Source organism: Chiroxiphia lanceolata, chromosome 1 (genome assembly GCF_009829145.1).
Source record: "Chiroxiphia lanceolata isolate bChiLan1 chromosome 1, bChiLan1.pri, whole genome shotgun sequence".
Lineage (NCBI taxonomy): Eukaryota > Metazoa > Chordata > Aves > Passeriformes > Pipridae > Chiroxiphia > Chiroxiphia lanceolata.
This window is the reverse complement of record NC_045637.1, coordinates 24,071,670-24,095,831: the sequence shown is the minus strand read 5'-3', so window position 1 is coordinate 24,095,831 and position 24,162 is coordinate 24,071,670. Positions and strand designations below refer to the sequence as shown.

General features: G+C 41.9%; 1 long non-coding RNA gene across 1 annotated transcript; it reads right to left on the bottom strand.

Moving 5' to 3' along the window:
* Window positions 1–12,764: 12,764 nt before the first annotated feature.
* LOC116799893 lies at window positions 12,765–16,744 on the bottom strand. Its single transcript, XR_004361137.1, has 3 exons — window positions 16,678–16,744; window positions 15,040–15,130; window positions 12,765–12,916 (listed from the first exon to the last, which is right to left on the bottom strand). It is a non-coding gene; the product is annotated as an uncharacterized LOC116799893 (long non-coding RNA).
* Between the last annotated feature and the right edge of the window lie 7,418 nt (window positions 16,745–24,162).

Below are 24,162 nucleotides of genomic sequence, written 5' to 3'. Positions count from 1 at the left end.
CTAATCTGAGGGAAGTAGTTGAGAGTTTTTTCAGTCTTCCTATCTATAGAATGGTTTAATGGGTGGAATCATAGATTGAAAGTTCTTTATACATTTTTAGAATTATTTGTTATCTTGAAATCAAATTGTAAGGGTTATAAAATTTATGACACAACGGAACACAGCATAAACAGTTTCTGAATGTATGAAGATAATTTATTAAAATCCTGTCAAAATGGCATATATTAATTTGTTAACTTCTAAATTCAGATTTTTTTTCATATGAGTGCACTCATTTCAATGTAATCATTGCTACAAAGACAAAAGTAAGCCAGAATCAATCCAATACTGTGGTGGTTTTAGTATCAGCATCCAGAGACTGTCAATGGCAGCAGTTCATAGTTGTTCATAAAGTCCTAAATTTTTTTTTTAATTTAAAAGTCTTAGTTTCTCATATTAAAATGGTGAACTGATATATTATCAGGTCATAAGACCGCTGCTTCAAGCCACTGTATAGGAAGAAGTCTAAATGTAAATAGAACTAGCAATGAGGACATTTAAATTAAGCTTTAGAAATATTTTCTAACTTTGAGCTCTTTGGAGTTTTTATTCCAGGAAAATAAGAGAATTGCTGAATCTAGACGAGACATTATAAAATACGGGAAACAATCTTTCACTGGCAAGGAAATGGCAAGATGACTTTTTCTTTTCTAATGACTAATTCTATTATTTTAAGCAGTTTTGCCATCCAAAGGGCACAAAAGACAGCAATCATTAGTAGTTACAAGATAATGATACGGGCCTTGTCTTATTTTATAGTGCATTTTCTCTAACTAATAGCAAAAAAAAAAAAAAAATCAAAAATGTTTCTTTAGTGGTTTATTCATGAAGGACTTCCTGATAATGAGCTTTGTGAAGAGCATCCCCTGTGCTACAAGGACAGATGTTTTCTGTGGCCCTGATTCAATAAAGCAATCCTACTCAGGAAAACAGTTAAGCCAGAGAATATCCTAACAACCTGCAGATGAGAACATGACATCTTTTCAGTACTTGAAAGGTCTAAAAGCACATGCTTTAATGTGACATCTTTGACTGACAGTCACCTTCCCTCAGATTATCCAGGAAGGAATTGAAACCAGGTTTACTGGGGGTCTGAATGGATGTATGAGCTTTTATAGATCTGGGTTTTCCATTACCTATAAACTGCCCCAAGTTTCAGACTAACTTCAGGTCAGATTATTCCAAGTTTGGCAATTATTTCTTCTCATCCAGATCTAAACCTCCAGTCTGTGGCCTTTTCTAAGACAGAAAATCAATGTCCAAGTGACACATGATGTCAGAGCTTCTTACTTTCTGTTGGCCCTTATGCATATAAAATCAGGAGCTGGATGACAACACACACTTCTGAGCATCACAATTGTGACTCCAGAACCTGTGTATGGATCTATACATACATTTATAAAATTTTTACAAAAAGGCTTATCATATTTTTCTTTGCAGTTCTGAAACTTCTGGCAGAGTTCATACAGGTATGAGAGGATTTCCCCTTCCCATTCCATCCTGGCAGTCATGTGAAGTCTCAGGTGACTGGAAAAACAGAAACAGATCAAGATCAGCCCTGTCAAAAACCATTTGGGGGTGCTGGTTGGTGAGAGACTGAACATGAGCCAGCAATATGCACTTGCTGTCCAGACAGCCAAACGTATCGTGGGCTGAATCAAAAGCAGTGTGGTCAGCAGGGCAAGGGATGTGATTCTGCCCCTCTATTCTGCTCTGGAGAGACCCCACCTTGAGTACTGCATCCAGCTCTGGGGTCCTCAGCACAGGAAGGACATCACCCTGTCAGAGACCAGAGCCATCAAGATGATTAGAGGGATGGAATACCTCTCATATGAAGAAAAGCTAAGGGAATTGGGATTGTTCAGCCTTGAGAAGAGAAGGCTTCAAGGTGACCTAATTGCAGCCTTCCAGTACCTGAAGGGGGCCTACGAGAAAGACGGAGAGAAACTTTTTACAAGGCCGTGTAGTGACAGGACAAAGAGGAATGGCTTTACACTGAAAGAGAGTAGGTTTAGATTATATATTAGGAAGAACTTCTTTACTGTGAAGGTGGTGAGACACTGGAAAAGGTTGCCCAGAGAAGCTGTGGCTGCCCCATCCCTGGAAGTGTCCAAGGCCAGGTTGGATGGGGTTTTGAGCAACCTGATTTAGTGAAACATGTTCCTGCCCATGGCAGGGGAGTTGGAACTAGATAATCTTCCAACCAAACCAGTTCTATGGTCTATGATTCTCTGATTCTAACCAGGTCAAAGTAGTTCTTCACAGTTACCTTTCCAGCAGATTGTGACATAGGTTGAAAGGCCTCACGACACAGGTCTATAGCATGAGTCTACGGCCAAGGGAGGAGAAAATGACACAGCTGAGATTCAGACCCCACAGATTTCCGAGTACCTCTTGCTATCGTGACTGCTTTGGAGGAAGAAAACATTTAGCTCTAGACAGGATCGTGGCACCTTCATAGCTTGCTTTTTGCATTTTCGTTCTTATGACTGTGGACCATCTAAAACACACAATAATCTCTTTCCCCACCTTAACCACAATAATCTGTTTCCCCATCTTAACCCCATGCTCCTTCTGTTGACCAGAGCTGATGCATTTACAAGCTGGAAACCTGCTGACACTGGTCAGTCTTGATGACTGACCTCTGTGCTGGTATAAGCTCAGTTAGTTCATACAGGGTCCATATGGCAGTTTTCTCCCCCACTTCCCTCTTCCCTTCTTTTGATTCTCCGAAGGTCTGCAGTTTTGTATGTTTTTTGCAGTGTCTCCCTATGAGTATTTCACTGCTGTTGGCACTTTACATAGCAGTATTAATAATGACATTTTGCTGGCATGGGGCCAGCTGTAAAAGTTTATGGAGTAATTTTGTAATAGAGCTGCAAGAGCTTAGCAAAAACCCAGCAGGTGAACAAGCTTTCCCCCACACTCTTTTAAAATAAAAGCTCTCCTGTTTCACCAGCTTTGCAAAGCTTTTGCACCAGGGTTTCTTGGAGGGAAGATGTGCATATTTTAATGTGACGGGTGTAGGAACCAGCGTTCTCCTGTGGCACTCCCACCTCCAGCTGCAAGGTTGTACCCCTAGTCCCCATCCCAAGCCATGCTCATTGCAAACATTGAATATAAAATTGCTGCTTTCCCCTTGCCCTCCACCTTCCAGCTGCATATTCCCACCCTGGTTCCCTGCTTGGAATAATGATTTAATAAATATATCTACAATAATCATTAGCGCCTCTGCCTACCCTCCCCCTCCCAGCTGCAGTTTCCCACCCTTATTTCTCTTCTTTGCCATGATTAGGACATATGTTTAAAATAAAACTCATCGTCTCCTTCTCCCTTCCTCCTTCCAGCTGTGGATTCCTCCCCGCCTCCACCTTACCCAGATTTTCAGATCTGGTTTGTAGGTATATTTCAGAGAAAAATTGAACCTCTTACAGTGCCTTCCCTTCCTGCTGTCTGCTGTTTCTCCATTGCAAATCAAACAGTGGGCTTTAATGTGAAATCAGATCATAGCCCTCAGTCATGTTGACATGAAGCCCATAAGCAATCTGAAGAGAGCAGAAAGATTCCTCTGCATTTGAATCCCTTTCCTGCCAGTGTCTCAGCCATGAGGGGCAAGATCCTGAAAGATGTAGCTGGGACTGCAGTCCTCTGTGTAGGAAGCAAAAGCTTTCCTGATATCTTTTGGTTCAGCTGTGTGACAAATCACAGTATGATGAAATGGCTGAGGCTGGCAGGCACCAACCTCCGGTTTCACCCTGTGCTCCAAGCAGTCAGCTGCAGCAGGTTGCTCAAGGTAGTGCCCAGTCATCTTTGAATATCGCCAGGACTGAAGACTCAATGACCTCTCTGAGCAACTTGAACCAGTGTTCAGCTATGCTCATGGTAAAGCAGGTTTTCTTAAGTTTAAGCAGACTTTCCTGTATCTCATTTTGTGTTGTCTTTTGTTGATGGTGGTAACAGTCAGTCGATAGGAGAAAAGTCAGATTCCACCTTGTTTACCTAGCCCATTAGGTATTTTTACTCATGGTTAAGATCACCCTGAGTCTTTTCTTCTGCAGGCTGAGCAGTCCCAGCTCTCTCAGTCTCTCCCTGTATGTTAAATTCTCCAGTCCCTCAATCGTCTTTCTGGCCCTTTGCTGAGTTGCTCCCGTATGTTTGTGTCTCTCTCATATTGGGGGCCCAGACTGGGGCACAGCATCCAGACATGTCTCAGGAGTGCTGAGAAGAGGGGAAGGATCACCTCTTTTGACTTGTGGGTAATATCCTTCCTAATGCAGCCCATCAGGCTGTTGGCCTTCTTTGTCACAGGGCCACATTGCTGGCTTACGTTCACCTCGTCCACTGGCAACCACAAAAGCCTTTCCTGCAAAGATACTTTCAGAGGATTACCCTCTCGATTGTCTTGGTGCATGGAGTTTCTTCCTCCCCAGATGCAAGACTTTGCACTTCCCTTTCTTGGACTTGATGAGATGCCTGTTGGCCCATTTCTCCTGCTTTTCAAGGTCCCCTTGGGCAGCAATCCAACCATCTGGTGTAGCAGCCATTCCTCCCAGTTTTGTATATGCTGAACATTTGCCCCACCACTCAGGCCATTAAGGAAGATGCTAAATGGGCCCGCATCCAGTATCATTTCCTGGGGCATACCACTAGTGACTTACCTCCACCTGATCTTCATGCTGCTGAAAATAGCCCTTTGGGGTGCAAATTCAGCCAGTTTCCAGTCACCTCATTGACCATTTATCTAGCCTCTACTTGATCAGTTTTTCTATGAGGATGTTATGAGAGAAAGTATTGAAATCCTTGCTGAAATCAAGACAAACACCGATCACCTCCTCTCATCTGCTGAGCCAGTCATATCATCACAAGAGACTGTAAAGTTGGTCAGGTACGATTTCTTCTTTGTAAATGCAAGTTGATCATTCTTAATCAACTTGTCTTTTGCGTTTAGAAATGGTTTCTAGGACTATTGGCTCTACCACCTGCCGAGGGACTGAAGTGAGGTTGAATTGCTTGTAGTTCCGAGGTGAGATTGAAAATTATGCCCTCCTAAAAAAGGAATGACATTTGCTCCATTCCAGTCCTCAGAAAACTCCTCTGATCACAGCGATCTTACAGAGAAAATTGAGAATAGCCTTGTCATAAAACCAGCCAACTCCTTCAGTATCCATGGATGAATGCCCACTGGGTCCCCAAGCTGTTTAGATGTTCCCTAACATGATCCTTCTTTATGAAGGGTAAGTCTTCTCTACTCTGGACTTTTCCGTGGGTCTCAGGGGCCTTTGATTTCTGAAGGCTGGTATTATCAGTTAAGACTGAAGCAGAGAAAATATGAAATAATCCCAGTCGTTTCCATGGCCTTTGTCACCAGGTCCCCTGCCCCATGTAGAAGTGGGCCAATTTTTCCCTAGTCTTCCTTTTGCTGCTGATGTACCTGTAGAAACACTTCTTGTTCTATTTTACATCCTGTAGAGGCCCAGAGGCCCCCTGACTAGTTGTGCTTCCCTAACTCCTTTTATGCACACATGAACAATGTGTCTATCTTTTTGAGTTACTTATCTTTGCTTCCACCTTTGCTTCTCTGTACTGTTCTGTTTTGTCAGGAGATCCTTGCTCATCCATGAAAGTCTCCTGCTGTGTTTGCTTAATTTCTTGAAGTTCAGGATGGACCATTCCAGGGCTTAGAGGAGGTAATCTTTTAACCAGGTCTCTTGGTCCCCTCTTCTGTCCCAGACTGTCTTCCTTGGGATTCTTCCAAACAAATCCATGGAGAGTCTAAGTTGGCCCTCCTGAACTCCAGGGCTTTGACCCTTCTGCTTGCTTTACTTTCTCCTCTTGGGAATGTGAACTCCACCCTTTCATGGATCTTAAAGGCTGTGCTGGACTTTCACATCCCTGATCAGCTCTGCCTCATGTGTGATCATGTTGATTAACTATGTCAGGAAATTGTCATCTGTGTGCTTCAGAAGCCTGAATTTCTTGTACCTTGATGTATTGTCCCTGAAGCAAATATTGAGATGGTTAAAGAAGGCCTTATTTACTTCTCCCTGATCAGGAAATTGGTAGCAGACACCCACCACAATGTAGCCTGTGTTGGTCTGCCTTGTAATCCTGACCCACAAATTCCCAGCTGGCCTAATGTCCAGCCCCAAGCAGAGCTCTGTGTGACCCCGCTGCTCTCACACAATGCACAGATCCCACTCCTTGCCCTCTCAGTCTGTCCTTCCTAGAGAGCCTGCAACCATCCACAGCAGTGCAGCAGTGGTGGGAGTTATTCCACCAGGGCTCTGTGATCCCAGTAAGATTGCAGCCTCGCAACTGCACACAGATCTCTAATTCCTCCTGTTTGTTCCCCATGCTGCTTGCATTAGTGCAATGAATTAGTACACTGCAGAGAAGCACCAGTCACACTTATTCCCGAGAAGAGAAATGAGAGCTTTCCCAATAATGCTGTCCAGAAGGCACTTAATTTATGAGCATTTGCTTGAGATGTCCTCTCTTCAGCCCTGTTTTGTTCCTTAAGCTTTGTCAGGTGGATCCCATATGTGACTGTAGTGTTCCTCGATTGTTGCATGATTGTAAAAACCAAATCCCTGCTGTCAACAGCAGCTGCGCAACCAGTTGTTGACCCACAGGATCTATCGTCTCCCCTCAAGCCCGTGTCATGTGGGAGGGACATAAGGAGGTTTGTATTGGACAACGGTTGGGAATGAAGCCTGTGATATCTTAGGAAAAGTCTTGCGAACTTGCTGCCCCAAGGAATACTGTTCCTCCCAAATTTGCTCAAAGTAGACACAGTAGCCAAGGAAGGGACCTTCTCTTTCCTATACACTGGACTTTGCAAGGACTCCAGAGGCTTGGTGAGATTTGGGCTAGACTAGGACCAATGAGAAAGGTGGTAAGCCAGAAATCCCTGTTCAGACTCTGTATCAGCATCTCTGCCTTACTCTGAGAGATGCTGATGGCATGACTCAAGTCAACTTCCTTGTGTCAGGCACTGGGATGGTGCTCTGCATGATGCAGGTGAATGGGGCAGGCTGAATTTTTGGAGTGAAGCAATCACTCAGGAATAATACTGAATCTATAGAAGATAATTCAGTTTTGGTACAGATGTTACTGGAACATTTTGGGGGTGGCCCAGGAGGCTATGGTGTCTACAGATAGGATGCTCTATCTTATGCTAGTGTCTTTCGGGAACAATCCCACAAAGTAGAGAGGAAAGGGCCACCATGTTGCAGTGATAGCAAGGTTATAATACTGATTATGGTATTGATGGTATGTTCAGAATCATGCATAGTTCAAGTATGTTCTTCATCTGTGCAGCTTAGGTACTGTCATCTGGGATAAGCATCAGCTTGCTGCAGAATGACAGAGCTGCTGAAGCATGATACCTGGACAGAAACTGAGTGATGGACAGAAACTGAGTGATACCCTCTGCAAAGCCACATGAAGCAGAATAGCTCTGCTTCCTTTTCTCATACTGGGGCCATATGGAATCTCCTTGCCCACTTAGGAGTGGCCAGCGCTGCTAATAATGCTAATGAGGAAAATCCAAGCTTGTTGTCTAATTGTCTGTGTCTAATTGCATTTAATCAGTGCCTTACAAAGCAAAAATGGGTTGAAATTCCACACTGTCAGACAGTGTTGGGTAAGTTATTCAAAGTACATAGTTGATAGGAACTTAAAAAAAAAAAGAAAAAGCTTCTGTTCCACAGTGTTTCTAGTTGGCTGGAATAGATCAACATCTCATCTTTCACCTAAATAGGAATCCCTGAACTCCCTCAACTACTCTCATTTCTGAGTCAGTGTCTAGCTGAAATAGCATTCCAGAAAGAAGATAAGATTATCCTTGATCAAAACAATGTTCTTATTCTCCACTCTGGCTGGAGAAGCTCTGTGGAGGAAGTGACTGCTGAGAGAGGGAAAGAAGAAAAGCCAACGTTACCCTACCTAGGGACTAATTCTGGAACAGAGTGAGCTGGAAGAGCTCTGTATCTTGAAGAAATATGCACTCTGCTCCACTGGCCTCTGCTGGCCCTACCTCACCTCTCCTTAACATATTTTCAGCATACTGTTCTCCAGGCCCTTAACCTGCGCAAAAAAAGAGTTGTTCGGTACACAGGCTTATGCAGAAAGCCTAGACAGAAACCCCTCTAATATTACAGTTTTCACCACAAAAGAGACCTTTGGCCCTATGGTCCAAGTATAGCAGTAGAACAAACATTCAGTGGTTTCAGAAAGCTGCAGGTCAGGGTAATCACAATGTACTGAAAACCCACCAAATAGTCATCAATCAGAAGCATGGAGTCTTTGTTCGATGACCAGACCAGCACCATCTGGTAGAAATACTTAAGGTCCCTCAATATTTGTTATTTGACAGCGATTTGTAGCTGGAACAGTAACACCTGCAATAGCTAAGCATGGAGTGCAGCTCATATTATGACCTCCTGTATGGTTTCATCCAAAGCCCGTCAAAGCTGGGAGGGAGTCTTTGGCTTCAAGCGTCTTTCAGTCAGGCGTTAGTCTAATGTACCATAACTATCTCAGACAAAATCCATTTTATATCAAACTGCCCTCTGAAACTGCCATATTTTTTTTCTTTTTTTTTTATTGCTTCATCAAAATACATCCAGCTGTTCCTGTGCTTGCAGCAGGACAATTTGCCCCAGACATTCCAGTGGAAAATTGTGTGCATATATAAGTCAGTAACAGCTGAATCCATTTTCTTCAAACTCCCTTTATTTTAAATCTAATGGAAATCTAGAGAATGTGATTTGCTTGCCCTAACTTAATTAGCTCAGTAATTTTAAGATTATTAGCACTGGGCTTTTTTACTTCTGCTCAATATGTTCTGAATTCCATCTCTTTGCTCACAGAAAAATGTTGTTACACAATGGGTTATTTTAAACTGTAATTGTCCAGCAAACTGTAAACACATATTAGGCTAGTACAATGCAAAGAGAAAGCAGCAGTAATCTCTTCACTACTCCCAGCTGCTATTGGCCGTATGACATGATAATAATAATAACTTGCATTTCTGTAGAATATTTAGCTTCAGGAAAAAACTTGAAGGATGTTGGACTGCTCTCGAGTAATTTATGAATTCCATATGTTTATAAGTGTTTTTAAATACCATGAGGGATTTACAGTATGGAACTATGTTTGCTCCTAGGAGGTGTTGACTGTCCATGGGCAAGGAAGAATATACTTGCATTTAGGACATGCTGCAAATGCCATCTGCTTTGATGTCCTGGATCTGTGCAGCTGGGAGTTTTAGCAAACTCTGCTCACCTGGGCAGAGTGTCCCAAGTAGAACGCAGAGAAGAGCCAAAACTCCAGGACATTGGGTCAAACAACTTCAGAAGGAGGCAAGGAAGGGGTTTAAAAGAAACGGATTTTCAGAGAAAGCTAATAAATAAACCTCATTGAAGTTCTCTGTTGAAGGGTGGCAAACTCCTAGGTAAGATAGATGTATTAAACCTGCTGCTTTCAAAATCTTTTTATCTTGTGTTCTAAAGGGTTAAACTGTGCTATGTGTTAAGAAGGCTGTCCCATAAAAGCTTCCAGAGAAGTGACTATTCAGCCTAAAAGGAGTTTCCAGGATGAAACTGGCAATCCAGGATCTAGTCTAAAGCCAAGAAGATTGGAACTTTGCTCTCACAGAGGGATGAGGGACCAGAATATCAGGCAGAAGAGCAATTCATCTGATAAATGTCATTTAAGATAGGGGCAGGGGCTGAAAACTGCATCTTTCATTGATGTGAAGAGTCTTTCACGAAATTGGAAGTTCATGGCATATGCAGATGTATGGTTTGAGACAAAAAAATGCTTCATTTTGATGCTTTCAATTAGCATATTTCACTTTTCCTGTTTCAAGGTGAAAACATTCTGCATTGTTGAACTGCCCAAACCATCTCAGTTAACATCCATGTACATCTCCAAGTGATTAAGAGCATGCTGTAGCTTGGGTGTTGCAGGACAATGTTCACCACTATGGCTATTGGTGCCTGACCAAGTTTCCCTGTGGTCCCTTGTGCTTGGCTCTGTGGTTCATTGGCTCCCATGGGACACTACATGACATAGTTGGAAGGGGAAATTTCACATTGCGGGGAATGTTATCTGGCTAAGGTAGATCCATAATTTGGAGGGAAAAGAGCATGGGCCACCTGAATTAAAAACTTTCATAATGGTTAGTGCTGCTGCTCAGAAAGCAGAAGAAAGATGGGATGACTCAAAAAAAAAGTCCCTTTGGTAAGTTCAGTGGACCAAAATCCATTGAAAATTACTACTTTTTTTTTACCTTCAGTGACAGAGAACTGAAGTGTTTCATGATATAAAAATCCTTTGAAACCTCATTTAGACAGAATCAAAATAACCAGTCCTACTTAAAACCAAGTTGCCTTGGATTATATGGCAGACAATAACAATATAGTAGACTCATATGTAATCCACCAGACTCCAGCACATCCCAGGAAAGTCATTAAGTCTGAATTCTGTTTCCATGGAATTCAATAGCAAAACTCCCACTGATTTTGCTAGCAGAAGGTCACCTATGAGATGCAGTGTAAAAAGAGTAAGTTACTCCTGTAACAGTGGACAAAAAATCAGGACCTCACCAGCACAAGCAAAGATTTTCTGTGAAACTTCCACTGCCAAATGAAAAAAAGTGATAATGTAATTAAGCTGATTACAATTGTTCAAAGTGCATTCCCTGGCTAACATGCAAAAGCAGATGAAATGAGCAGGTTCCTCTTCTCTGATGCATTCATTATAGTTTGGGGGTTTTTTTGCAGTATTCCAGGCAAAAGAATTTTTTATCTTCTCTGTATTTGATTTCTCAGGCTCCTATGAAACCTCAAGATAAGTTTTTGTAGAAGATAGTGTTCTGTGAAAGACAGCAGAACAGTGTTTTCCTTTTTCTGAGTAAATGGTCACCCTAAAGCTATCATTAACAACTTGATGGAAAAAATAAGATATGATTTAAGCGATATCCTAAATAATAGACTTCTCTGAAACTGCATGCTTAAATAAAGCCATACTTAAATGTTTGCATCTATCTGAGTTTTGCCTTCCCAGATAATGAAATTACAGAGAAAGTATTGATGCTATTTAAGCCTTCTAAAATAATAATAATAATAAGAAGAATTACAATAATAAGATTTGTTATTAATTCTTAATAACAATAGAAACAATTAAAAGTAATAATAAATAAACATAAATAAAATTAACAAATAAACCCCAATAGAAGCCATAGATTTTAAATGAAAATCAGATTTTTATTTTCTTGTGATGTAATCTGAAAAAAAATTCTCATAACATTTTATGCTTCGTTTGGAGAAGAAATATACCTGCCTCTTGGCATTTTAACTAAATTGCAGCACACCACTGTCTCATCAAATTTTCTTATTTTTATTGTATTCACAGAGTACACTAAGCTTTCTACATACTACCCTTTTTCTGAAGAGAATGTAAGCATTAATGCCATGCCCTGGCCTGAGAAATTTGAGTAATTCAAGTTTCATAAGAGGGTTTTTCCAGCTCCACTGGGTAGTGCTCTGGAGGTGTGAAGGGCTGACAAGAGCTGATTGAAGTTAGACTAGTGTACATACCTCTTTCCAGTTCTTGCATACAGTGAATTCTATCCAAAATCCTAAAAAAGTGAGATATTGCCATTCACATTTTTCAGCCTACAGTTTACAAAATGCAGTGCAACACTTGAGGAAGAATGTGCTGAAATTGCCTTAATTAGCTAGGAGTCAGGTTTATAAAACAAGGGGAATATCTTTCTGAAGTGATGCTGCCAATGCAATACTCCACTAAACAATGTCAAGACCTTTTCTTTTTGTGGACAACACGACAGTAAATCTCTGAAGAATGTTGGAAAGCAATACAATTCCAGGCACTAAAGTTTTCTGATACTGGTGTAAGAGTCAAGTCAAATTATATATAGAGGTACATTCCCTGCTACCCATTAGTTACAATCAAAAAGCATTACCTACCATTCTTTACGGAATAATACATTGATAGATTCCTGGTTCGGGAGGGCAGAGGTCTGGCTGCTTTGACACTTTCTGCTCCTGACCCTCTTTGGCCTTGTAGAATTCATCCCAGCCTCTCCTTTGAGGAAATCACAGAGAAGAAAACACAGAATCTCTGAAATGATACTCAAATGCCAAAGCCATCAGCCTCTTAGACAATGTGGAGACAGCTGACAGTCATTCCAAGTTCAAAATCTGGAGGTTAGATGCTTAGTGTTTTCCCCTATGCTCATGGTCTAGAAATACATCTCAGACATCTTTAAATTTTCTTTTCTTACCACCAGTTTGTATGTGTGTTCTGCATGTGGAATGTTTAAAATAGCATGAGAAAATAAAAAAAAAAAACAACTAATGCCTTGCAGGTAAACTCAAGGTTGTGCTCTTGGACAATTAGAGACACCTCCAGGTCAACCTGTGTCATCTTTTTCTGGAATCTGGTGCATCCTCTCCTCTGGGTTTGGTATGCTCAAGGTGCAGGGAGGGCACTGAGGCACCAGTGAAGATTTTTTTCTTAAAACTAATATACTGCTTGCTAAGTCAATCCATTTCCAGAAGGACACAGCTACCAGTCAGTCTTCTAAAACTCCATGGATTAGCAACAGATGTTTTCTCAGTTGTACAGTGGAAAACATTTTTTTCTTCTTCTGAAGGAAGTAGCATATTTCTCTGGACTTGGTAGAGTCTGCAATGGTTTGGGTATGGTCTTCATCCACAATAGGTTTGGTAACAACACATATAATATAAGACAACAATCTTGCCTTCAGTTATTTAAGTGAAACCTGATTCCACTCCTGAGACAATAAAACTCTGGCCAAAGGAAGTTCAGTTGACTTCTTCTTTCTCTGAAAAACAGATCACACAATTGTGGTGGATGAAAGAGTAGCCAAAAAATTAAGAGATCATTTTCGGACAAATATATTTTTTTTCCAAATACAGTATTTTTTCCCAGTCCTTCCACTCTTGTGATATGAACTACTGCATATGCTTCATGAAATTACCATCTACTGCTCAGTTGTTTATTTTTGTAATCACTGGATTTAATTTCATTTGTTTGCCTTTTGACCTTGTTTTGATTATGGAGAGTTTTAATGATTAAGGGATCTCTAGATTAAAGTCTTTTTAATACAATATGCTTTTCATATAAAATTGGAGGAATTTCACTGACAGTATTGACACGCTGATTTGTCCCCACAATCAGGCAAATACTGAAGTTACCAAGGGATTTTGATTTATCTGCTTCCTTTCCTTATGATACTAGTTTTGGTGTTTTGCGTTTTTTTCTTTTTTTTTTTTTAAATCAAATCATTTTGTTAGATTCATTTAAATGTTGAAACTCAATCTTGTGGTTTATTTTAGATTTTTTAAAATCTACCAACTTGGATTTTTCCAGTAACTTCATAGCTGAGTCAGGTTTGTTGATCCCTGTAGCTGCTTTTTCTTAAACAATCTGCTGAATTATACAATACTCATTTGACCAAGTTGTTAGAATTGAAATGCCACTAAGTATATTTTATTTCTGAAACACCCTGGTATTCTAAATCACTCAGTGATTTGAAAGTCAATGGAATGAAGCTCAGGAGAAATGGGAGAACTAGATTTACTGTTAATTTGATATTTGGATGTGGCATATCATTCTGCATGTGGATGCTGCAAAAGCTGCCAAAACCAGGCTTCGCTAAAATATTATAATTACTGGTTCCTCTACTCCCAAATACAACATTGTTTGATGAAAACAATATATTCTTCAGTCCCTTCACTCCATCATCTATTGTTTTATACCAGTTATTTATAAAAGGAAATGTCTGACTTTTTAGAATGGAATAGTTGTGTCAGTATTTGATTAACTTCTTCTCCCTCTGCATTATCAGTCTTAATTTAAACAGTGGGTCAGTGTGTTCTGGTTTTCTCATGTTTTAACAAGTGAACTTCTTTTTTTTTTGCCTAAGATCTTGCTTTATGGTGAACTTGCCACCAGCTGCCGGGTGAGAGGAGCCCCAAAGAGAAGATACAAGGACTCCCTGAAACAAGATCTCAGCTTTGGCCATATTGATCATCATAACTGCTCTACTCTGACCTCCAACCGGGAGATCTGGAGACACACCATCTATAACACTGCTGTTTCCTTTGAGAACGCACGCAGGATCACTCTCGAGGAGAAAAGGCAACGCAGAAAGAATCGTGTCTTGCAGAATTTACCACCTAAGGAGTCTTTCTGCTGTGCCTTTTGCAACTGGACTTGCCTGTCTCGTATTGGCCTTTTTAGTCACCAGCGCGCTTGTGGCAAACGTGGGTAGAGCCCTTCCTAAATCTTCATTCGCGAAGCCCAGCCATGATCTCCCTCTGCATTACCAGTCTTGATTTAAACAGTAGGTCAGTGTGTTCTGGTTTTCTCGTGTTTTAACAAGTGAACTTCTTTTGGTTTTGCCTTTTCTTTACCAAACTGGACCTCACTTTTTTTCCCCTGTAAGAACCTCTATATTTGTTATGCTAGTGTGCTCCAAAATTGACCCTTGTCCCATTTGGCACACTGAGAGGAGCCATGGGCTAGTTGGTGTCTGAGGCATGTCTGGGTGCAGATATCTATGTCCAGACAGAGTGTCTTGGTTGGGAGTGCAATGGGTCACTTCCCTCATGAAGAGCCTTGGTGCTCACTGACAGCACTATATGAAATGAGGCCCAAGATGAAAATTGGTTCCAGTTGACGTCTGCAAGAGTTTAGTAGAGATAGATAAAGGTAGACATTCTCTTTCTCCAGCTACTATAAAAATAATAGTGAGCAAAAGGTAGATAACACAAAATGTCAGGCAGCCTACCAAGTGGCGTGACCTAACTAACCTTTGATGTCTGTACTGTTGGGTGGACAGCACTGTGCTGTGTCACGGGACACAGCTCTCTGAATTTGATTTTACTATTACACATACGAGACTTTCTCAGGCAAGGCTGCTGACTCTCTTCTTCCCTGTACCTCAACTGCAGTTCTTCTTTCTCAGAAGATCTCGCTTGCTCCTGAATAGCAGGTATCCAAGGATATGATTGCTGTCTGTGATCAGTGCTATCTGCCAAAAGAGCAAGATCATGCTGACAACAACAACAGGGCTCAGGATGTGCCCTTCCAGCCCTGTGTGCCAGAGCTGCCTTCTGCTGCACTTCTCCCACCCAGCAGTTCTGGCCATCGTGGTCTCTCTGAAATCAGACAAGGCACTGACTCAGCCAGTTGGATTATACATAAGCTGGTTTAGATTGAGGACCTTCACAGTTTTGCCGCATACTCCAGACTATTTCTGGTTTCAGCTGCAAAACAGAGCTTGGAAGCCGAAGGAACTCAAGCTTTGTGTGTTCTTGGTGAAGGACTTGACAGGGCACGGTTTATAACAGGAATATATTGTTCTTGCTTGGCTTTGAGTCTTAGTGCTGCCTTAGGGAAATATCTGACACCCTGAATGAACCTTGTGAGGAAGGACAATAGCCCTCAGACACCTGACTGCAGTTTTCAGTGGTGGTCACTGCATGGAGCGGACCACTCTCCAGTTTGGACCCACCTGTTGTGAGAGCACTCTGCTGGTAGTATGTGTAGTGGCATTAGTAAGTCTGTTGGACATTCTGTGTGGGGCTGACTCAGAACTGCTCCCCCTTTAATAATATCAATTTTCCAGCCTCCTTGACAAGGTTTTTCAGCCACAAAATTCTTCCCAGAATTCACTATTATAAGAAAACTGTCCATTCTCTGCTAGTCAGGGCAAGCATGTTAGTGACAGCTCACATATACTGAAATCTGTCTGCATGCTGGGCTGTCGAAACTTCTCCTCCAAGTGTGTTACTTTCATTATATAGCATTTTAGATTAGTGTAACTGTTTGTTCAACTTCTTTGTAGCATATCTAGTTATTTCCAAAGCTGCTTGGAGCCTTTTGTCATGCTATGTTACTATTTTTCCTCATCTGTTTAGGCTTAAGCATTCTGTATATGATAAAAAATTGTTTTATTTTCCTGTAAAACACCTTGGATACTGAATACAACCCATATGGCAGTTTGAGGAAACAGCATCTCCCAAAGAGGGTGTTGAATGTGCTCAAATATGTTCTTGTTTTTTTTACTAGGGGCATCTGCCAGAATCCTGCTGACACATCAAGTGCAAAAAAATATTTGGCATCAGTCATCTCCTCCAAAATTTCCTTGTAGATATTGGAAAATATTCTCTTTTATGCATTTATTTAATTCTGCATGATATTTCCTGGTCCTCATGGCCACATCTATATGGAAAAGTAAACGTGCCATGGCATGCTCTCTAATACTGAGTCCAACTAGTCCACCCCAGGAAATTTGCTGTCCCTCAAAACAGTGACAAGTTGGTAGGGATGGGCCTTGGAGTGATTTAATCTACTTATAGAAGCATAATTTGAAAGGGCTAAATCAGAATTCAGATTGGAATCTATCTAGCTGCCTTATAGCAAGAGGGAGGTGGGAAGAGCAAGAAGCAGGGAGTCGACTGCAAGAAGAGAAAGAGGAGAATAAGAAAGATATTCGGGTCATCCTCTCCTCCCTGAGGGTGGGGTCAATCCGGGGCAGCCCAGATCACCATGATCACGCTTCTGCTGCATGCTCACAGAGGGCTGGCCTGCTCTGCTGAGTGAAGACTCCTCTCTGCTCTTCACCATGTCAGTCTACAGTGCCCCAGAGCAGAGCACAGAGAACTGTGGAGGGTTCAGGCTGAAGCTGAAGCTGGTGTCACAGAGGAAATATTTTTCAATGCAAGCAAAGGTCACTTCTGTCCATTCTTGCCTGCCCTGTGGGGCTATGTGCTGGCTGGGTCTGCACTATTACCTGTTCAATACCGTGACACAGGCTGGGCTCGTTCTGGCAGTTTTGGGGAGGAGGAGGAAGGAAATATGACCAAACAGGCTGTTACAAGGGCCTTGTACAGTAGCTGCCAAAGGAGGTAGTGTTTGCAGAGCAGATGCAGTCTCTCAGACTCATCCCTGAGTGGATGGATGCTGGGCAGAGTTTGACACCCTGGTTGGGAATGATACTGGATTGTCAGTGCTGGGGCTAGTGCAGGGCGAAGGTCAGGGAGGGGTTTCTGTGGGTGCCTGCCATGGCAGTGCCTTGTGTGACCCACAAGGTTGCTGTATGGGGTGACCACCACTGACCACAGCACTGACTGGGACTTTGGGGTGTGCAGTGACCTTGGAGAGGGTGGGATGCTCTTGGGTTTGCCAGCTGTTCCTAGTGGGCTTCCCTGATGAAACCCAAGGGGTCATCAAAGAGTTAGGCAGCAGATACTGTGAGGTCTACATAGGGACAATACAGGGACAATATAGGACATAAATCATCTGGGCAATGAGCCTATCCAACTTCACATTAGTCCTTGTATTTATTTATAGCTATGGGAACTTAGGGTCTTTCTTGTGATATTTTTCATCCTTATTTTATGACATTATGTCCTAGAAGTTTTCCTTGATTTCATTAGTATTTTGTCCCCCGGTCTCTTGGTGGTACCAAGAATTTGGCATATTTTTATGCCAATGAAAGTTTCCCCAAAACATAACGTACTGCATTTAGATTTGATAAACTATTTTAGCTGAAAAAAGTCAAGGTTTCCGTTAATCCCTCTGAGTGCAACATTTTTCTGTTTTGCTTTGGTTTATTTTATTTTTAAAATGTATTCAAAACCAAAGTGCAATCAAAGAAATTCATGTTAAAACAGCATTTGTTTTCAAGCAGAAGGTTTGATCTAAAACATTTGTTATGGTTTTTTTAAAAGTAACCTTGAATACTTTATGCAAGACTGACTAGAATGTGAATAGGCATGGATTTAAACATTAACTTGTTTCATTTTTTCTCTTTCGTACCTCTTGTTTAAATGCCTCTATACGGATATTTATATATATATTTTTTTTTTTGGCAATCACCAAATCATGTAAAACTACACAACTGAGTTATATTTGTTATTTTAAACTGGCTATTTCTAGCAGTAATCATTTAAGAGTTAGTAGTAGCTATTATATCTAGCTATGTAATTATTTGATATAGCCCCGAATGATGATTTTCTGCTCTTACATCCAAGTGGCTGAAAAAATCGTAGTTCATGAAGGAATATACACCAAGCCCGTGGCACACAAGAACCTGAATTCTTACCTAAGACAAGACACTGAAGTCCTCTTTGCCCTGAAGATTAGGTTTTCCAACTTCTAAAAATGTTGTGGTGTCAGATGTCTGCACACTCTGAGTGGTGAGGAGGAGGAGACTCTTCCTAAGAGCACTGCACTAGTCCGTAACTGGAGACACTAGTTTGTGCCAAGCACAGGAGCGTCCCTCGGCCATGGCCCCACTCAAGGCTGCCCGTGTGCTTTGCAGAGCAGGCTCCTGGAGGACAGCACATAGTTCCTCAGGACAGATCCCCTGCTGCAGAGGTGCTTAAGATGCATATGCTGTGCTAACCCTGGGAGTGGGAGCAGCACCTTTGAGTGACCTGATGGTAACAGGACTAGGATGCACTGCTGGGTCAGCACCAGGGCTTCCACATCTGAACCACATCCAACAAGGATGATGACACGCCTTGTCCCTTGCTCCTTTCCTTATACCACACTTCTGTTTCCTGAGCATGTTACTCGCGAGGAGACATCATTTTTTTCTGAACATATTCAGAATTTGAAGCAACTTCAGCTTGGATGGGTAAATGCATGGAGACCAAAAATTTCACATTGAAATCCTTATTGGATTTTACCTAGTAACACAGATAATAGATCAAATACTGAGCAACTATCAGTACCATCAGCTTTCCTTGATCTGGGGTAATGTGAGACAGGAATTTAATCTTCCTCTGCTGGAGTTCCTCTTCAGCCCCATTATCTCTATTGTTGTGCTGGCAGCAGACTGCTAAACTGCCACATGGTCTTCAGGTCTCCACCTGAGTGTCTTGTGTAGCTGACAGCATTCACTGACTCTCTCTCCATAACCTTCAGCAACACACTCAACTCTTCTGCTTTTCTAGGCCCTAGTTCCTTTGAAGATTTAGTATCCTGTTTGATTCTGGCCTCAGGCTTGGAAAAGTGAATGCTGCCAATCTACTTGGAGCCTACGGGGTATTTTACAATTAATAGCACTCCTATTGTTTCCTCAAAGACCACTTGGTATTTTCAGCTTGAACTTATCTTTGCCATTGTTTCATTTCCTCTTTGTTTCCCCTAAAAGCCTGTTTTGATTTATCTCTATGTGGTCATTCATGACACAGATTAAACTGAATTGTGTATAACATTTGAAAAGCACATGCATAACTGTCTTTATGTGATTGCAGATTGCACACTGATATTTGGTTTGCATATTATTCTCTCTGAATTGCCATCAGACCTCCACCTGTGGTCTTGTTCTAGCTGGAAATGTATGTAGTTGCACCTCAAAGTGCCTAGCAGCAATCAAAACACTGAGTTAGTCGGTACTTGGGCTGGTGGCTTTCTTCTAGTGCTTTTTCTATAAGGAAAGTTGGCTTTGGTCTAAATATTTTCTAGGAACATCTCCTTTCTGCAGAGACTTTTATTGAAGTTTATTTTTTCCCAGTTTTCACCACCATTACTGCTCACTTTCCAGCCAATATTAATCACCCCAACAAAAAATATCAGCCTCAGCTCTTGAAAGTGTACCTCCCTAGGTGTCTTCTTTATGAGCTACGAAAGTCTGCATAAGGTTGCCCAAACATATGTTTGTGTATTTAACATCTCTCGAAACCTGGCAGATGTTACTGGCTCTATCATGTTACAGTGCAGAATTTTCAGGTATAATTCCTGTGTCTGGAAAACTCTCCCCTGCACAAAGTGTGAGCTTGCAGCAGTCTGATCCTCTGCTTGCGCAGTTTAGTGCTAATCTCTTGGCCCATGTCCACAAAGCTGACCAAATCGTGGAACTCTTTCTCAGAGAGGTATTTATTCTGTTTGTTTAGTGAGGGATAATTAAGAGGTTTTGCATTCCCACTAGCCATTTGAGTGAAGGGATAGGGCTGCAGGAAACAAGGATGAGTAATACTGGAGTCAGAAGTTCTTAGAAAGAGAAGTCCTCTTTTGCTTTGACATTGTTTTGGTTGCTTATCACTTCTTGATGTACAAAAATTGGCTTCCCAGATATGATGCTAATGAAGGGCCACAGTTTTTTATGCCTTTAGCTCCCCTGGCTTTTCCTGAGCTTCCACCAGGGACTAATTTGGCCCAAAGCATCCACTCACAACTTCTATGGTTGCGGGGGTAGGCAGGCTTTCTGGCATGTGCTGTGCCGAGTCATTACAAATTCGGTCTCTGGGACACAGCTGTGCTGGGGCTGCTGCTCTCTCTCACAGACACTTCACGTAGCCTCAGGCTGCTGACACTGCTCATCTCCTTGTTGCGTTTCCACCTTGGTTTCCCTTGCTGAGCCAAAACACTACAGTTATTGCTCTGCTTTTCTCCCTGCCCTTCTTTGGCATCAGCAGCATGGACTGGGGGGCTCCTGCACCCGGCTGCCCTTGTGCCTTGCACGCAGGTGGCTACTGGTGGTCCCGTATCCTGCTATGTCAGTGGGCAGCTTGGATTTGAAGGGATGCTGGAGGTTGCTCCTTATGAAGCAGATGATGGAGTTCAAAGTAGCACTGAGTGTCTGACTAACACTTCTAGGGTCTCAGGTCTTCCTTTAATGGTGATAATATATGAGGGAGAAAAACATTCTGGTTTCACATGTCCAATTTCTGAGGCACTCCTTTCCTAACATAATTATTTTTTACCTGGTAATCCAGATAAAAGAAAGATCTGATGGTTGTGACAAGAAATAAGACAGATTTTGAGAAATTTATTCCCAGTGCTGTCAGTTCCATATTTAAAAAGACAAAAGCACCAAAAGACTCCAAAGCAAAAATATTTACTCATATAGTAAAACCCAGTAACTCTTTGTGAACCCTTCCAGATTCCATCAAACTTATTTTCCATTGGGGAAGAAAGGGGAAGGAGATGATGGGGGAAAGGTATGGCACTACAGACATCAATCCTGCATTCAGAACTGGGGATAGAAGGGAATTAAAATGCAAAAAGTTCCAAATTTCCTTGGTCTGGAGGTTTTCTTTATCTAAACCAAAAGTTCTTGCCAATTTTTAAAATTTTGCAAGTTCTCAATTTTATCTTCTTTTACTTTTATAACTTTTCCATCATTAAGCCAAATTGTTGATGGTAGAAGAGAAATTACAGTGTTTTCCCCAGATTTTCTCAGATGCATAGATATCTGGAATTCAGTTCTGAACAGCCACAATAACATCACTTTGACTAAACTATGGCTTGTGATCCTCCAGGAGCGGTGGATTCTAGTCACCTCTGTATATTTCCAAGTGAATTAAAGGAAACACAATTTACTCTTTTGCTCTCTGCAGAGGTTATAGAAGGGAAGGGGGTGGCAGTCTGTGAAGATCTCCACTCCTTTCCAGTGCAGCCCTAGAGAAAGGCGGGAGGTTTCCTTCTGCCAAACCTTGTGTATGCCACCCTGCTTGTCCCCAGTCTCAGTCACTGAGCAGTGGTGTCCTTCATGGAGGCTAGACATTATTAAACCTTCTGTGGTGTCAGTAGCCTTCACTACAAAGATCTTTTTATAGATCTGAGTCTAGATCTGATACCAGCTGTCACCACTAGTACTCTCACTTGGTCTTTTTGCTTGACAGGTCCTGACCCATAGATGTTTTTTCCCCTTGTCGCTTACATAACTACAACACATCTAAAAGCCAAGCAGCCCCTCCTTTGTCATGTACTTTTCACAAGGCTGTAAGGCTTCTCTGAAATGTATTTGCCCTACAATAGACTATTTCATTCTCTTTCATTTTCTTTCATCTAAAGAAGTAGAAGGTTCATGCAGCCCCAGCATTAACACCTGTGGCATGAAGCCCAGGTGCTGCCCATGTGTGCTGGTTTAAAAGTTAACCAGCAGGGAAAATGATCTCAACCCAAAAGAGAGACTACAAGTCAGAATAACAATTTAATAAAATAATACAACAAGCACAGCCACACAGACAAACAATTGGTCTCAACCCACAAAACCCAAATGTACAACCCAGCACCCCGGGGCACAAACAAAGCGGTGCTCCCTGCCCCCCCCCCCCCGCCCCGCCGAGTCCAAAGTAAAGGCAGAGGGGAAAAACCTGCTAGTGGGAGAGCTGCTGCAGTCTGGCTGAGAGCGGTGAGCTGTAGTCCTCCTCTGGATCCCACAAGTGGTGGAAAGGTTCCGAAACTCCAGGTTTATATATTCTCCAGCTCAGGCAGGAATGCTAAGTCCCTCCCTCAGAGCGGGGAATTCCATAAAAGGATGCTCAGTCCTTCCCTCAGAGTGGGGAATTCCATAAAAGGGCATGAGGACAGGAACATCCTCCCACCTTGCAGGCCTCTACTGACAACAGTTTCTGGGAAATGGCATGGAAGGCTATAGAACACAGTTTTGGGCTACACTCATCCAGTGATGAATCGGTCCCAGCTGTTCTAACTAGGACATCATGCACCATCCCTGGCATGCAGCAGCAGGTTACAGAGCAACACACTGCATTGTTTTCATTTCTGCTGTGCAGTGGTTCTTTGAACACAGCCTGTGCCTCCAGAGTAAAACAGAAGATATGTCAGGCTGAGTTAAACTGTGGGCTAGACAAGTTTAGCAGTATCTCTGTAAGGGTTTTGCACAGAATGTACCGGTGTCTCCAGACTTGGAAAGAGTTCTCTTTTCTGAGTCAGGCAATGCGAGCCAAATTCAGATGTGAATCCGAGTTTTCCAGTTCTGGAGGGAGTCTGATCTGGTGTACTTTACACTTTCTTCCGCCTTCCCTCATCCCAGGAGTCCATTACGCTGACCTGGCTTCCCTCAGATTTAGTTTTCATTTAGGTTCACTGAATGCACTCAGGCTTGCATCCACCAGCCGCAGTATAAATCCCACAGCTTTTTGCATGAATCCTAAATCTGGCCATCCAAAGCTGCATTTAAGGAATTTAAGGAAGTCTTAAGGTAGCTGACCTCCCACCAAAGGGTTGAGGGAGAGAGAGGAGGGGTGCAAGGAGAGCAGCTAATGGGGGAGCATAAATTCAAATTAGGCTTCTTTTTTTTTCCTCCTTACTCATTTGCTCCTGACCATTGGTGAGTGACTATTATTAACTGGCCTTTCTGATGTATTTTTGGGATTGTGGTCCTGTGATGACAAGCACTGAAAAACCCAGGTGATTTTGATCTGCAGAGGAGAGTTCAGAGTGTGATCTCCTCCCACAACTGGAGCCAAGATGGGTTACACATGGGCCCACAGCTTAGCCAGAGATTAAGCATGTGTGTGTGCCATAACAATGTGTGTATGTTAAAATGCATCTCATTATTGACAGTGTAATTATTGACAGTGTAATTATTGACATTTTTCTCATTATCAATGATATTGATAAATTTATCATAAATTTAATTATCAACGTATATGCTATTGATATGCTGAAGACAGCTATTTACCACTCCAGAAGAAAAGAGAGATCAATTGAAGATACATTTACACATAAGAACTTAGTGTATCTCATCAAGAACATATCACAGTTCATATCCAACAGTAACTAAGCTTTGAGGTACCTTTGATATTTTGATTTAAATCACCTAATAACTATTATCATATACTCTCAGTCATATTTGCTCAGTCTTCACTGTTGTGCAGTAACGTTATGAATGGAGAGAAGAGTTTGGGTCTCTCTGCCTTTGTGCAGATAGAGGCTTTACAGCATGAATGACAGAAACTGCACTGTATAACTTTGAAATAATAAGGACTCCTGTATTAAAGCTTTACACAAATGTTAGAGCTGTTTGCTGATGTCAGCAAAAGCATCCTGCAAAAGCTGAGCTTGTTCTTTGAGATATGGCGTATCCATCTTCATGCACTTTGCATTGAGGCTAGCATGTGTTCAGGTTGGTCTTTTCTGGCATATGTAATGTCACTGTAGGATGTGTCTCATTGACTTACAAAACATGTAGGTTCACATATTGGGAAGTTCTGCATCTTTTGGGTTGTTCAGATTTAAGGGACACTCAACCCTAGAAATAAGTTTGCTACCAGAAAATGTCTTTTTTGTTCATTCACAAGC